This window comes from Bacillus rossius (assembly GCF_032445375.1).
Source record: "Bacillus rossius redtenbacheri isolate Brsri chromosome 9 unlocalized genomic scaffold, Brsri_v3 Brsri_v3_scf9_2, whole genome shotgun sequence".
NCBI classification, from domain to species: domain Eukaryota; kingdom Metazoa; phylum Arthropoda; class Insecta; order Phasmatodea; family Bacillidae; genus Bacillus; species Bacillus rossius.
This window is the reverse complement of record NW_026962013.1, coordinates 15,404-31,123: the sequence shown is the minus strand read 5'-3', so window position 1 is coordinate 31,123 and position 15,720 is coordinate 15,404.

Sequence of the window (15,720 nt, the reverse complement as noted above, 5' to 3'; positions counted from 1 at the left end):
CGCATTATTTTTTTCGTAAAAAATATCCAGTTTTTTTATTTTAGTTAATTTAAAATACAAAAATACTGTAAATTGTGAGTTAGGGGTTGTGCATTTAACATTATTCTGACTCTGGGTCATCATTTCCTGTGCTAGACAAATAGCGGTTGGCACCTGCTAATAAAAAAAAAAAAACACTATTTTTTAGTCAGCATCGCCTGTGTTTCTAGCCAAAAAAAAAAGTCAACGCTGTCGGGCAGGAACTTCACTTAATGGTATTAAGTTACAAAAGAAATGTTATACACTTTTTTTGACAAAACGATACAATAAAGCTAATATATCTTACTAGAACCCGGGTAAAAAAACCAACAGTGAAAGTGATCTTCAAAATTCTCGTACAAAAGCGTACGAGATCCAACTTTACCTCGTACAACGTACACAGGTTATAAATTCTCGTACAAATACGAGAATTCTCGTACGTCTGGCAACACTGGTTTGGGTGGCCTTCAGCGAATGTGCCAGCAGCCATAGTGCAATGAAGTGAATTAACGAATCTAAAAACATTCGGTAGGATCGAGGTAGTATATATTCTCTTCTCGGTAGAGGCCCGTCTACGATAAGGAAAAATTAAGGCCATGGAACATAGGATTAGGGATGTGGAGGGTAAACCAACCACCGGGATAAAAGCAAAAGTCGCAATATCCAACCATACAGATTAAATGCAAATGTTGGCTTGTATAATAAACCGAATAATAATATCTAAAACCTCACGGGAGTGGTTATACAACATCCGCGGGTAACAATAGGGTGGCGAAATTCCTATTGCCTTAAGGCTCTGAAAAAAGTCGGTTCTGCCTCCAATACAAGGGCAATCCAATAAAAGATGGTGTACATCAGCATCTGAGGATCCACAAACACATCGAGTTTTCAAGAATTCCTAGTCTATATAAATGAGATGGAGAGATATTATGTTTGGTTCTTAACGAAAGGAGATAACTCGTCCAAATCATCCAACTCGGTGCCGGGGGGGAGGGTGGGTGGATTCTCCCCGCCGATGCTGTACAGCACTGTGGGTAGGGGGTCGTTTCGGACGTCCGTGCCCCTGTCCCTGCCAGTGGGGTAACAGCTCATCCCAAACCGTGTCGTCCCAGGCCACTACGGTTTCGTCGGGGTTGCGGGACAGTTCATCAGCAAGCTCATTGTTTTTATCTGGGACATGCTCCACTGTGAAATCCAGCGCCTGTAGCAACATTGCCCAGCGTGTTATTTTGACCGACGCCCCTGCATTGTCGCTAGCCACTTCAGGCACTATCTGTCCATCTGGAGTGTTAAGTGCTGCCCTTCCAAGTGCGCCCGGTACGTCCTCAGCGCCCACACCACGCCCAAACATTCGCGCTCATTTACACTGTAGCACCTCTCGACCTCGCCGAATTTAGCACTGGCATATTATATGATCCTGGGTTCCCCTCCGTCCCCAGTCTGCAACAGGATGGCGCCTATCCCTTCCTGGCTCGCATCCATTTGTACAATTACTGGGCGGCTCGGATCGAGTTGGGCTAGCAAGTGACATTGTCGGAAACAGTCTTTCAGCTCTAGGTATGCATCCTGCGCGGCTTGGGTCCACTTGAACGGCTTCTTCGAGGACAGCAGCTCTTACATTGGCGCTGCGACCATGGAGAACTCAGGAATGAAGGCATGCAGCCAGTTCGCCAGCCCGAGGAACCGCTGTAGTTGTTTACGCATCCGGGGTGAGGGTTTGTCCAGGATGACATCTAGCTGTTGCTGGGTAGGTCTGTTCCCCTCCGTGTTTACCACCAGACCGAGGAAATCTAATACAGTGGTGCCAATGTGACATTTTTCGCGGTTACGGGTAAGCCCACGAGTTGCGAGCCGCTTTAGTAACAACGCCAAGTGGTGGGCGTGGTCCTCCCAGGTGTGTGACCATACTATGACGTCATCGAGATAGGCTGCGGTGAAGTCTCCCGAGTAGTCCCCCAGTACACACGTCATCAAATTTGGAACGTGGCCGGTGCGTCCTGCAAGCCAAAGGGCATTGCGCAAAATTGAGTTCGGCGACCATCGGGTATGGTGAACGCGGTCTTGGGCCTATCCTCTTGGCGAATTGGCACTTGCCAGTATCCTGACTTGAGGTCAAGAGACGTGAAAATTTTTGCGGCCCGTAATCCGGCGATAGTGGTGGCCATGTTCAACAGGGGGGGGGGGGGGGAGGCTGCATTGATGGTTAGTTTGTTTATCGGTTTAAAGTTCATGCAGAAACGCAGGCTGCTGTCTTTTTTCTCGGCGAGAACAATTTTAAAGTTATAAGGGCTCTCAGAAGGCTCTATGATTCCGTCAAGTAACATCTCACATACTTGCGTCAGGATCGTCTGTCTCCCTGTGTGTCCGTAACTCCCTGGGGTTATGAATATGGGTTCATGCAGGTAAGTTGGTATGGCGTGCTCCGCTACTGTCGTGCGTTTCAGGGGGTCGGCCGAGGCAAACACATGACACTGTTGATCGAGCACACACTGCATCGCGGCATGGTGTTCGGGGGGAACACCATGGCGGAACTGGTTGTTACTGACCTTGGTTTGCGCCGGCGGTGCTGGTCGTCCGACGCCGTGCAGTGTTCGCCTCCCGTGGGTCCCGACGTGCAGGCACCCCGTCCGCACCTCGATGTGGGCGTCCTGTTCACTCAGCCAAGGAAGCCCAAGGATGATGTCATCCTGCAGTCTCGGGACTACCAGTGCGGTCGTGGTGGATTCCTGGTCATGGATTTGGGCGTGCAGCATCGCGACGCCCTGCGTGTCGCAGTCGTCACCTGCTGTGGCCAGCTGGATTCGGCCAGCGCGGGCCACAAACTGGTCTCTCTCGAGGAGTCTTGCAGCGACGCAGTTGTGGCTGGCTGCTGTGTCCACCAGGGCATTGATGGCACATCCATTGATCACCACGGGCACCCGGATAAGGTCCCTCTCGGTGGCGGTCACGTGTCCCAAGAAGGAGCTAGTCGGCATTGGTGGGTTGGAGTGTTCTGGGTTCCGTGCGGGAGTGGGTCGGTTTACCTGGCTGCCTCCTGCGGCCCGTTTCCCGCCGGCTCATCAAGGGCCCCTCCGGGTCGGAACTGGTTGCGCATCGGGAAGTCATTGTGTCAGTGGTACACTGGCCCCGGGCACGTCTGGCACCTGGGTGGTTGCCCTTCTCCGATGGTCCTGTCACGCCAGGCCGGCGTGGCTCTGTTCTCTCCCAGGGTGTTGCCGATGGTCCAAACTCCATCCATTCCGTGTCAAACTCGCCGATGAGCGCCCACCAGGTCTTGGTGTCCCCCTTCAGGACGCGCCCCACCCGCTCGGCCTCCGGGACCCCGTAACGCCTCAGCCAGTCCTCGCACACTCGCACAAACTTCCCCGGGTCGTCACAGTTTTTTCCCGCGAACTCCGGCAGGTCGACCAGCCCGACTGGGATCGCCCTCCCACGTGGTATGAGAGCAGCGTGGTCATTGCTGTTGCGCACGTGAGCAGTGTCCCTGTGGTGCGAGCTCTGTACTTCATGGCACAATTTGCACGTGACCCATCCGCCCTTGTACGACTCCGCCTCCGCCCCATCCGCGTACTGTAGGTGTTTACACGCTCGGCAGTACCAGACCTGCCGCCCTCGTGTGCCTGTCCGCTACATCCTTATACGGTGCCCTTGAGGAACTCTACCGCGGTCGTTCCTGTCTTACGTGCCTCTCCATCCGCCGGCGGATTATGCAGCTCTAAGCATACGCACGTGTCGGACCACGTGGCCCCCGTCACGCCAGCCACATGTCTCGGGCGTGCGCACTCAATACAGTACAAGTCACTTAGGTTAAACAAGTTCTCTACCTTGACTGATGCCATGCTAGAAGATGCTAGTACCCGCGGTATTAAAGTCGCTTCTGCTCGTCGCTAGTTACTGTCCGCACCTGTTGTTCGCGCACATTCCGTGGCCACGTGGCCCGGTGGAATTCCCATTACCTGTTGGCCGCTCCGCTGCGCTCCGGCGAAAAACCGCACAACTCACGCGCTCTGGCACAAAACCGCACAACTCACACGCTCCGGGTTTCTTTGTCGTTTCGCATTGTGCCTCGCCCCACGCTGTTGGGCGCCATTTGCTATCGCACAGGGTTGTCTAAGGAGGCAGATACTGAGTTTGGGTGCCACCATGTTGTTTGTTGGCACATGGACCCGGCGAGACTCCTTTCTCGGGCCGTGACGTTGCCCAAGTGCGACGAGGCACACAACCCTAATAATGCTTCGTTGGTTCATAACACCCGCTCTCAGCGGCGGGCACGCTGGTACACTCGTGTAATGCCCTAATCTTTACCTAGGTGGGCTCTAGGCATCCCACACGCCAGACGACTACACCGGGGCACCCATAACCGAAATAATAGGAATACACTCGAGATTCACTCCTCATATTTATTAAACATTCCTCGTCTCTACATTTATCATGCGAAGCGGATAAAAAGCCAACGACAAACAATCGGTTTAGGAGGTGGGCCAGGTGACCACGTGGCCTGACCAAAGAAACGTAACGAAGTTAAATTTAAAATGCTCGAGGAGCTTAAATTCTTATTGAAACAGTCTACCACCCGGAGTAGGCCTCGAAGACAGAAATAAAGCGATTTAGATTATTATATGCGAAACGTATGCTAACGGATCAGATATTACCAAACAATGAAGTTGACGAGGTGCGGGAGCGTCCCACTCTGGGCGGCGGAAGAACATGACTGACTGGTCAACAGGGTGTCATGGCGTCTTTCAACCCTCAAGTTCCCGTTAGCTTGTTAACTTATAATTAATCTAATTACTAACATAGTTTACCCTTTTAAAAATTAGTAATAATTAAACTACAATTTCTGAAACTTCCATCTGATTTCATAACATTATACTTAATTAATTATTGTCTAAAGATTATTCGTCGGTAGTTCCTGTAGCGGCCACGTGTGGTGCTGCGCGTCCTTCCTGTGACTTAAGCTGGACTCCCAATCATCCGTTTCATCCGTCCGTCCGTCGCCCGTCCGTCCATCAATTTCGGTCCGTTATTTCTCTCGGCAATTATTACCGACTCTCAACCATCCGCCATCCGTCTGTCCGTCACTATTCTAAAATATCAGTGCTACAACTTTCCGCCACATACTTTCTCTATTGTAGGTACTTAAACTTTTGGTGAAAATAATTTACTTTGGATAATTAACTTTTGTTTTTATGAATGTGATAATAAGTTGACAGGCTTTGACAAGTGGATTAAACGGGTGCCGTCTTAAAATTAACATTAGTCACGCCAGCAATAAATAAAATTATGCTTCTTTTATTACTGCGTCAAAGGAAACAGAAAGAAGCTATTTCTATCCAGGCTTTTTCCGTCAGTTGCTTATCCCGATAGTCTTTGCTATATATATTATACAAATGCTCCCTTTCCCGGACGTAATTTATCAGCATTTCTTCCGAAAAGCTCATTTTCATAAGCAATATTTAGCGTTATTATGACAATAATAATATGTCAATACGACACAGCCTTCTATATATTGCAAATTAAAAAAATCGAACACTGTTTTCGGAAAGTCGTATTGAAGACGATCGACATAAGAGGGCGGTGGACCATCCGTTGGTCCGTCAAAAGCTAAAGCTTGGCAAGGTTTTGACGGACGGACGGACGGACGGATGGAATTTTTCGGGCCATTTGATTGGCTGCAGGTCACGTGATTGACGGACGGACGGGTGACGGACGGATGAAACGGATTATTGGGAGTCCAGCTTTAAGACAAAACACTGGGTGAAATTATAAAACACACAATACATAACCCATTATTTCTTTACTTATTAATTAATTACTATTTTACGTTTCTGGACGTCGCCCTGCCTCTAATGCCTCTTTTGGCTCTCACACACACACACGCATGCACACGTTACGTTGGCAGGCGGTTAAAACAGAGTAGGGATGGGCAGTACGGTTCATTCCAGTGAGTGGTTCGGAACCAATTCGTTCTTCAAAGTGAACCAGTTCTTTTAAATGGTTCAGTGGTTCATTAAAAAAAGTCTCGTACAACTCGAAGGAATCGTTCGTTTTCTCTTGATATTCGGCTTCGGCACTCGCCTCACCGAGTCGGTTCTTTCTCATGCTCAACGCTCAAGTCTTTCTTTTCTCATATTCCTCTGTACTATACTGACTCATCGATTCCGGCTGTTGTTTGAAAATTGAAATGACTGTCGTTATGGTTCGACTTAGTAAAATTAATTTTAATTTTATGCAAAAAATATTGCTTTCAACAGCATGGAGAAAAAGTTAACTATTTCATAAGCGAAAGATTGAGGAACGGTTTCAGAAACGTTAAAAAAAAACCAAAGGCTTACAACATATCGTAAGCACAGTAATTAAAAATATATATATTAGAACCATTTAAATTTAAAATGAAACTCTGAAAAAAATTGTTGATATCAATTCTGCAGTGTTAAAATTAATTAACATTATAACTGAAATTCGCATTTGCAAAAATCATTTTGGCAATATTCATTAATTGAAACAAATTACCATAACAGTAAATTTTATAAAAATTATATTAATGTATAAGTATGTACTTAACCAGAGGAAAGCGTATTAATTATACATTACTTTGATCTGTAACACAATGCACAGAAACACGCTGAAGAAATAATACTAACGACACTAGAGTTATTTATCTCCACGCTCTTCTGTGAAGTTGGTCACAGTTATCGCTCGAGTTGATTAATCGGTATACATCACGAGCGAGAGTCGAGAGAAGTGTAAGCAGATATCTGGGGGAAACAGAGAGAGAGAGAGAGATAGCTAAAAACAGTGAAATAGTATCCTGGCGACCTCCGGGTGGTAGGGGGGGGGGGGGGGGGGGCAAAGAATCGTGGGGAGCGAATCAGCGTCCAGCGATGACAAGAAGAAAGAAGGATGAACCAAGAACCACGAGTCCGCGCCGGACGCGATAGCCGAGAGTTGTGGAGGAGAAGGAACAAAGAACAACTAGCGAACCTCTCCTTCAGTGTTCTTCCCACTGTCCGCGATTGCTGAGCTGGTGAACCACGGTTCTTTTTCTGGGAACTAGTTCCTGAGTGTTCTTGGACACGAACCGTTTCATTTGAGTGGTTCGTGAACCATCGGCCCATCTCTAAAACAGAGGGTGATGGTGGGCAGTGGTGTAGCCAGGATTTGTGTATGGGGGGTGTTAATAAGCATGCCCCCCCCCCCCCCCCGTATTAAAGCGGGGGGGTCCGGGAGTCATCCCCCGGGAAAATTTTGATTTTAAGGTGTAAAATAGTGCTATTTTAGCAGTTTTCAGTACTTAAAATTAAATATTGTAATGGTAATTTTTTTTTATTAATTTTAATATTAAATTTGTTTGAGTGATGAATAAGAAATTAATTAAAGGTTTTGGTGCAAAGGGGGGGGGGGGGGGTTGAACCCCTAAAACCCCCCCTCCCTACGCCCCTGATGGTGGGAGGTGGTGGTGCAGGCGGAAAAGGGGACACGTTGGGCTCAAGGGAGGGCGCAGCCCTGGTAGACGTCAGAGTATATATTGTTTTTAACAAATTTTTATTTTATTATTGTGGATTCCCCCCCTCCCCCCCCCCTGCGCTGTTTGGATGTGTGTGAAAATTTTTTTGAGGATTTACCACCACTCTTTGTTATAAATGGCCAAAATGAGAGTTCTTCATGAGTTAACTTTAAATGAAACAGGATATTAAGACCCTCATATGTAAAACCATATTTGTTAAACCTACAAGAAAATCACAAAAGACAGATCACTCCAAGAACAATTCAGTAAGTTCATTATGGTCTGCAATGCAAGTGGTTTTTAAAATGATACATGCTATCGTGAATATAATTTGAGTAACCAAGACAAGAAACAGAGAAGTGATCTGAATGGTAGTGGAGCATGGGCAGCATTGACTTCAAGGATTGGATTTACTCAACTAGAAAATACATTGGCTGTTCTGAATGTTCTTGTTATGAGCAAGAACACATACCTAAAGGTAGAAATCGAAAAGGTACATACATTTATAATTTTGTAACAAGATTTCGGAATAATTTCAACAATGTATTTTTTCACAACATTTATTTATTTTTGCTATAAGTGTGGAAAGAGCATCTTGAGAAAGTATTAATGATGCTAGAAAACAAGAGGATCATTTGGCTGTACAGAATGGAGACTGACGAAGATGGCATACCATTATCAACAGTCACTGTTGATAGAGGCTGGAGTAAACGTTGTTGGGAGTTGTAAGTAAAAATTATAAAAAATATTCTAACATGCTTAGTTCAATTAAATAAATGTATTACATATAAAACATATTAAATTACTTTGATTAATTGTAATGTTTTTAATATATTGCTTTGATTTATTAAATATTTACAAGCAGTTATATTAGAAAAACTCAAACATTTTTTTAATACACGGATGACCAAAAACTCCGGAGAGTAAAGAATTATTAATTAAGCAGTCTCTGCGACTGAGAGAGGCACCGAGGATATAAAGAAAACGATTTGAATAAATTACTTAACAGAACCACTTCTCGGTGAAACAACGGTGATGTCCTCGGGGTGTCTGCAGACAGTAGCAGATCCAAAGGGGGGGCTAAGGGGCTCAAGCCCCCTCCAAAAGCATCTGGGTCCACTATTGTTTTAGTGTTTGCCTTGATATAAAGCCTAGCCTCAGCTGGGTCAAGCCCCTCCCAAACCAAAATCCTGGATCCGACACTGTCTGCAGAGACATCCGCTCTCGGCCGGCTGGAGAAGGAGACTGGGCTGAGACAAGGGCTTGCGGAAGGCAACATGGTGCCCTTCGCACCGAACACAATTACTGTTAACATCTTAGCTATTGCGTGCCCCGGGTTATTATTAAAAATAACATTAACTCTTTATAAAAATTAGCACATCACATCCATGACCAGACCGTTTGTAATAATTACTTATGTGGTAGAAAATAGTTTAAATCAAGTTGTATGCTAGTTCCTCCGTCGCCCGCTAGGGCTTGCACGTATTTTATTACAAAAACATCATAAATTAATTAAACAAAAGACACTCACATACATAGCCGTCGTGACACTTTTTTGGGGCGAAAAGAAAAGGGTTACAATAATTATTAATACATAAAGGGATGCGGCGCACTGCAGCTAAGTGCCCTCTTGCTGGGCTACCAACACACGCACACACAAGCGGGAGGTTTGAACAGAGTGAGATGGTGGTGTTTGGGCGGTGGCATATCGGTCTCAAAGGGGCCGCAGGCCCGGACGACGTCACTTCCTTTAAGGCATTGAAAGTTGACAGAACATTTCGAACCAATCGTGTTATATCTGTTGTAATGAAAGGCACAAATGGTTTGTCAGACTGATAAAAAGTAAAACAGGCTGCATGATTTTTGCTAAACAAAGATAGAAATTCAATTTCACTGGCATCAAATGATTTTCAAGAGCAGAACACACAATTTTATATGAACTACAGTTTGGCTTTGCAATTTTCTTCTTAGAAAAAAGCAAACAGTTCCAAACTATCCCATAATTATAGAGCTCTTTCAGCAGATGAAACATTATCCAGCTACCTGCGATTGCAAAACTTCTTGCCTACTTTATCAGTCTTCGTTGTGGTTGCAAAATTTTCAAGCCTAGCAGGACAGTCATTGAAGAGGTAATACAAACTGGTCAAAAAAGAGTCTACAATCCAACCAGCAGCAGCTCCATGTTTGAAAGCATTGTTAATAACATGTGAGTAACATGTACCCAAATTTAAAGGTTGGAAGTTATAATCATTCATCAATTATTTTTGCATTAGTTCGTAAAATTTCCAGTTAACTGCTGGTCCATCCATAGAGATTTTGAAAATCTTCAACAAATTTGAATGTTCAACTGCACTTTTGAAACTTACAATAATATCAGCTGCTGTCGAGTGACCAATGAAAACAGATGTAAGATTATCTTGTGCTAACTTCATTTAGTTGTGGATGCCAAAATCTCACCCAAATATCCATTTGCTTATAATGTGTAGAAGAATTTAATTTTTCATCAAACATCACAACATAATGGCTTGTATACTTCAGACAGTCAAACATCATCTGCTTGAAGTGTGGTGCAATACCAAAACTGAGATAAGCACATTTTTCTCACCACATGAAAAGTACTTTGCAATCTCGCTATCAGGAAACATGTTCACATTTATACTGTTGATATCACTACATGAATTATATGAGTAGTTTGAATCAACACATTTCAAAGCCCACAATATTTCTGCTTTAATGGCTCCCATGCTTGCTACTGTCGCCTATTCCCCTTCCTTGGTCGGTCACAGTGGTTATGGTGGTGGCCAATTGTACAAACCCCACGATAATGGGTGCCACTGTCGCGACTCTCGGGTACTGTCGCGGGGTTTTACGGTGTAGATATTGTGAAAGTCTACACTGCCAATAATTATTATAATAAAATATGAATATTCTCAGGGTTTTGTCGCCTATTCTCTCCGCAGTAGATCTCAGGAACGCTGCTGCTGGAGTGACTATCCAGACTGCTAATCCAGCTAGCACGTCACTGCATTGTATTACTGTCAAGAGAGTAATTATTAAAAAGAAATTTGGTAGTGTTGTGTGACGAGTGAAAATTTGCATTACCTATGACCAGGTCTGTTTTAGACATAACTGACATTTACCATAAATAAAATAGTAATAGCTGGAAAACATGCGATTTTAATGTGTTCTTAGATATTAACGTGAAGTTACTGTCAACATGCAATTCAGCTAGAGGAACAACCAAAATCATTTACAGTGTATGTTAGCATTTTTGTCAGACCTATGTGTCAGTAAGTAAATGTAAATGAGGTCACAGGAACACATCGACTACCATGCCGGGTCTAACTAGAAGCTATCGGAGGCTTGAGGCTCTCTTCCTAGAACCTCCAGGTGGTCTACTGCGACGCTGGAACACTGGATGCTGGAAGCTGAAATTGGCGAGCTACCGAAGATCTGATATCGCCGGATGTCTGGCAGAAGACTCGGCTTCCCTCTCGTCCTAAAAAGTTTGTTTTAATTTGGATCTGTCTCACCAAACGTCGTGGCCGATCGTAGCTGGTGCTGACATCAGTCGTCCGGAACCACTACGGGGACGAACGGGACCGACGCGGAAGTTGACACTAGATGTTGCCGATACTCCCTATCTGAGACTTATTCAGTCTAGAACTATTCTCGCAAATCATAGTATGGAGAATTCTGTATAGCACACGACCGCGGATGACGCGCGTCTTCAATTCCTCGGGCGGCAACCAAGGCTTTGGTTCGCCCCAGCCCGAGAAACGTCTTCCCGCTGCAAGATTGCGATGGCGTCTCCCCCTTCTTCCTTCTCGCTATTTATTTTCCGTCCCTAGCAACCAAGGAGCTATAGGGCAATCAGCAAACCAAATTAATTGCATAGTGAAATAAAACTTGGATATTAGCGTGTAAGAGTGCTGAACTAAGGCAAATGAAGAAAGTTTCCAAAGAATAGTGCTTAGAGGAACCTGAAGATAAAAAGTGTGTTGTCTCTGGCAATTAGATGTGTTATATATGTTAAACTTTGGTTGTCCTCATTACAATAAAATAATTAAATAAATAAGATCGGCTCATGAAATATACAATTAATGTTACAATAATAATCAAAATAATAATAATATAACTGTAAACAGTTGGACTGGTTACTCTACAAATGGTAGAAGTGTGTTACTTTGAGAAGCACCACTTGTTTGAACCAATGCTGCTGTTGTTGCTGGTAGAAGTAATTCTCCTGTTGCAGCAGGTGGTGCACCATGTTCACTGTGTTTGTTAGAAGCTATCGTCAACAAAATGGTTCATTGTGAAGTTTTTTTTCAGTAACATATGATAAATGCTTTTTCCATTAGAAAAAAAAGTACAAATTATAAAAGCATATTTAGCTATTAAATATTTTTTGCCTAAATAATTTGAACCAAAAAAATTATTATTTTTAAGAATGATCATCAATAATGACAATAAAAAAAGGTATATAATACAGCTAAACTTAGTAGCCTATTTAAGAAATATCTTACACAATTCACACTATATTAACTTAACTTACAACCATTACACCTAGCCTATAAGGCAAATAAATGATATAAAGTTCCAAGTTAATGTAATGTGAATTAGGTGAGGTTAGGTTAGCTATATTTAAAAAGATATGGCGAAATTTTTAAAACATTTTATTTCTCACAAAAGTTTGATCATAACTAAGGTGAAGGGTTGGATCGGTAAGCTACATTGTAACTACGGTACTATACAACCATTGAAAAAATTTCAATTCTTAATAACTGGTTTGGAAAACCCCTTTCTACTTCAGAATTAATGTATTTTTGAATTTATATTGTTTTGTTTTAAATGAATTTCACTCCACACTATCCAAATACTTTGCCTTCACCAGTACCTAGTGTCATGAATATAGACCAGTAGTGTCAAGATGGCCGGCCTATGTAAACACAGTCAAGTAGTCGCTCGTGTTATTGTATGCATATTGTAGTCAGTTGACGAATAAATTAATTGCAAACAATCTCTCCGAATTGTCAACGTATTCATTTGCTAATGAATAAATGGTGCCTTAACCCGGGACTGTGTTATGAAGAGTTAAAGGAACATACAACTAACGTTAACAGTTAATAAGAAAATGTCATGGCCACGGAGTCGGGGGTAAGCTTAAAACCACCCAAACCATTAGTAATTACAGAACAAGGTATGGCGAATGCGTGGAAATTATGGAGTCAACAGTTTGAATGGTATTCTGTCGCAACTAACCTCATGAAAAAAAGTCCGGAAGTACAAGTTGCCACCTTCATGACAATAATAGGCCCGGATGCAGCTAATATATATAATACCTTCTCACTCACACAGGCAGAAGAAAGAAATTTAACAGAGATCAAAACAAAATTTGATGCATATTTCTCTCCTAAATCGAACATAACCTACGAACGGTATATCTTCAACAAGATTGTGCAAATGGACAACCAGCCCTTTGACGATTTCCTGACTTCTGTCATAAATCAAGGGAAAAAATGTGACTTCCAGGAATTGACAAATAGCCTTTTGAGGGATAAAATAGTGGTGGGCATTTACAGGGATTCTGTACGTGAACGACTGCTAGCTGAAGAAAAGCTAACCTTTGACCAGGCAGTAAAAATTTGCAGAGCTGCAGAACTAACTAAACAGCAATTACTAACGATGAAGACGGATAATGCACCAGCAGTTGAAGCCATCCGCATGGACAGACATAGAAAAGGAAGGCCTTCATCAAGAGGAACAGAAAGGAATCGGTCACCACCGTTTGAGTGTTCCAGGTGCGGCACTTCCCATCAAAGGAGATCATGTCCGGCGTTTGGGAAGTCTTGCAGAAAATGCGAGAAACCAGGGCACTTTGCACACATGTGCAAGTCCAGGCAAGTTACAACACTCACAAGTGTTAATTCACAAGTAGAACAGCAGCAGAACACCGGCCAATTAGAAGACTCGGAGGAAGTGTTTCTAGTGTCATGTTTGGCCAGGTCCGAAGAAGAGTTTGACCGGATGGAAACATTGACCCTACAAAATAAATACAAGGTAAACTTCAAGCTAGACACTGGCGCACAGTGCAATGTCATAACTGATTCCATTGCTCACAAATGTAAGCTGGAAATTGTCCCATCATAAACCAAGTGCCTCTTGTCCTTTAGTAAAGACGCAGTGGCAGTGCTGGGTGAAGCACACTCAACAGTAGTAACTAGCAGAAAGAGAGTAGCAGTGATCAAGTTTCTGATTGTCGAGAAGGGACACCAATGTGTACTTGGAAGGAAAACATGTGAAAGCTTACAGTTTGTTAAACGCATGGAAATTGTGGACACATGTGATGAATTATTTGAGGGTATAGGGCGCTTGAAGGGTTTTGTTTACGATATAGACTTAGTAGACCAACCTAACCTCAAAGTACACCCACCTCGGAAAGTACCCTATCCTATAAGGGACAAGGTAAAAGAAGAGCTTGACAGTATGGTAAATAGCAACATCATCACACCCATTACTGAACCCACCCCGGCGGTCTCGCCCATGGTTGTTGTACGCAAGGAAGGTCAAGTTAGAATATGCATTGATCCCTCTGACATAAACAAAAACCTGAAAAGACGGCATTTCTCACTTCAGACGCTGGAGGAAATTGCGACTCGCTTAAATAAATCTAAATACTTTACACTATTAGATTGTAGAAAAGGATTCTGGCAAATAGAAGTATCAGAAAGGACCTCTAAATACTTGACCTTTGCAACACCCTGGGGCCGATATGCTTGCAAACGCATGCCGTTTGGCCTAGCCTCAGCTCCAGAGGTATTTCAGCAAGTAATGACTCATCTCTTGCAAGACATTGAAGGTACAGAATGCTCGATGGATGATATCCTGATTCATGCCCCAACAAAGGAAAAACTGGAATCCCTTACAACGACCGTGATAGCCAAACTCAAAGATGCGGGGCTGAAGCTAAATGCCAGTAAATGCTGTTTCAATAGAGAGCAAGTCAAATTCCTGGGTCACATCATAAGCAGCCAAGGACTCTCGCCAGACCCCGAAAAAGTGGAAGCAATCGAGCAAATAAAGAAACCCACAACAGTGCAAGAGTTACAGAGATTTCTCGGCATGGTGAACTACTTGTCCAAGTTCATACCAAAGGTGTCAGAAATATTGACACCCCTGCGACAGCTCTTGGAGAAAAATGTCGCTTGGCACTGGGGACAAGAGCAGGATAAAGCCTTCGAGACACTAAAAATCTGCCTCAAGAATCCCCCAGTATTAACATATTATGATCACCACAAACCAGTTACCTTATCAGTAGATGCAAGCAGCTACTCAGTAGCATCAGTTCTGATGCAAGAAGATCAGCCCATTGCTTATGCATCAAAGGCACTGACAAAGGCTCAGCTAAATTATAGCAAAATATTTACAGCATGGCCATATTAACAGCATGTAAAAAATTTCACCAGTATATTTGGGGAAACACAAACCTACTAATTGAGACTGACCATAAACCTCTGGACACCATTTTCAAAAAGCCACTCCTGGATGCGCCTGCCAGACTGCAAAGGATCCTGTTCATGGTATTGCCATATCACCCCACGGTAACGTACAAAAGGGGAGCGCAATTGTACATAGCCGATGCATTAAGCAGAGACTGCCACAACATTCCAGAAAGACAATCCAACCACTTTTGAAATCCACGTCTTAATGCCATTGTCAAAGGAGCGCACTATGGAGTTGCTAGAAGCCATTAACAATTGTGACAAACTATTCACCTTACGGGCAACTATACTGAAGTGATGGCCGTCCAAACAGGAACTCCTACCAGAATGCCTGCGTAAATATTGGAATTATCGAGAAGATTTAGCAGTGTACAAGGACATAATTTTCAAAGGGATGCGCACCATCATCCCAAGTAGCATGAAACCACTGGTGCTGTCACACTTACATCGTCCACATAAGAGCATCCTAGATACCTTACAGCTCGCACGGGACCATGTGTTCTGGCCAGGAATGACGCAGGACATCACAGAATTTGTCCAAAAGTGTGCTACCTGCAACCGGTCACAACGGGACCCTCCTCAAGAATGCCTCAGTGTAGAACTCATCCCATCTCGTCCGTGGATGTACGTGGCATCGGATCTATTTCAGATAAAGGGTGACAACTTCCTCGTCATAGCAGATAGTTATTCAGG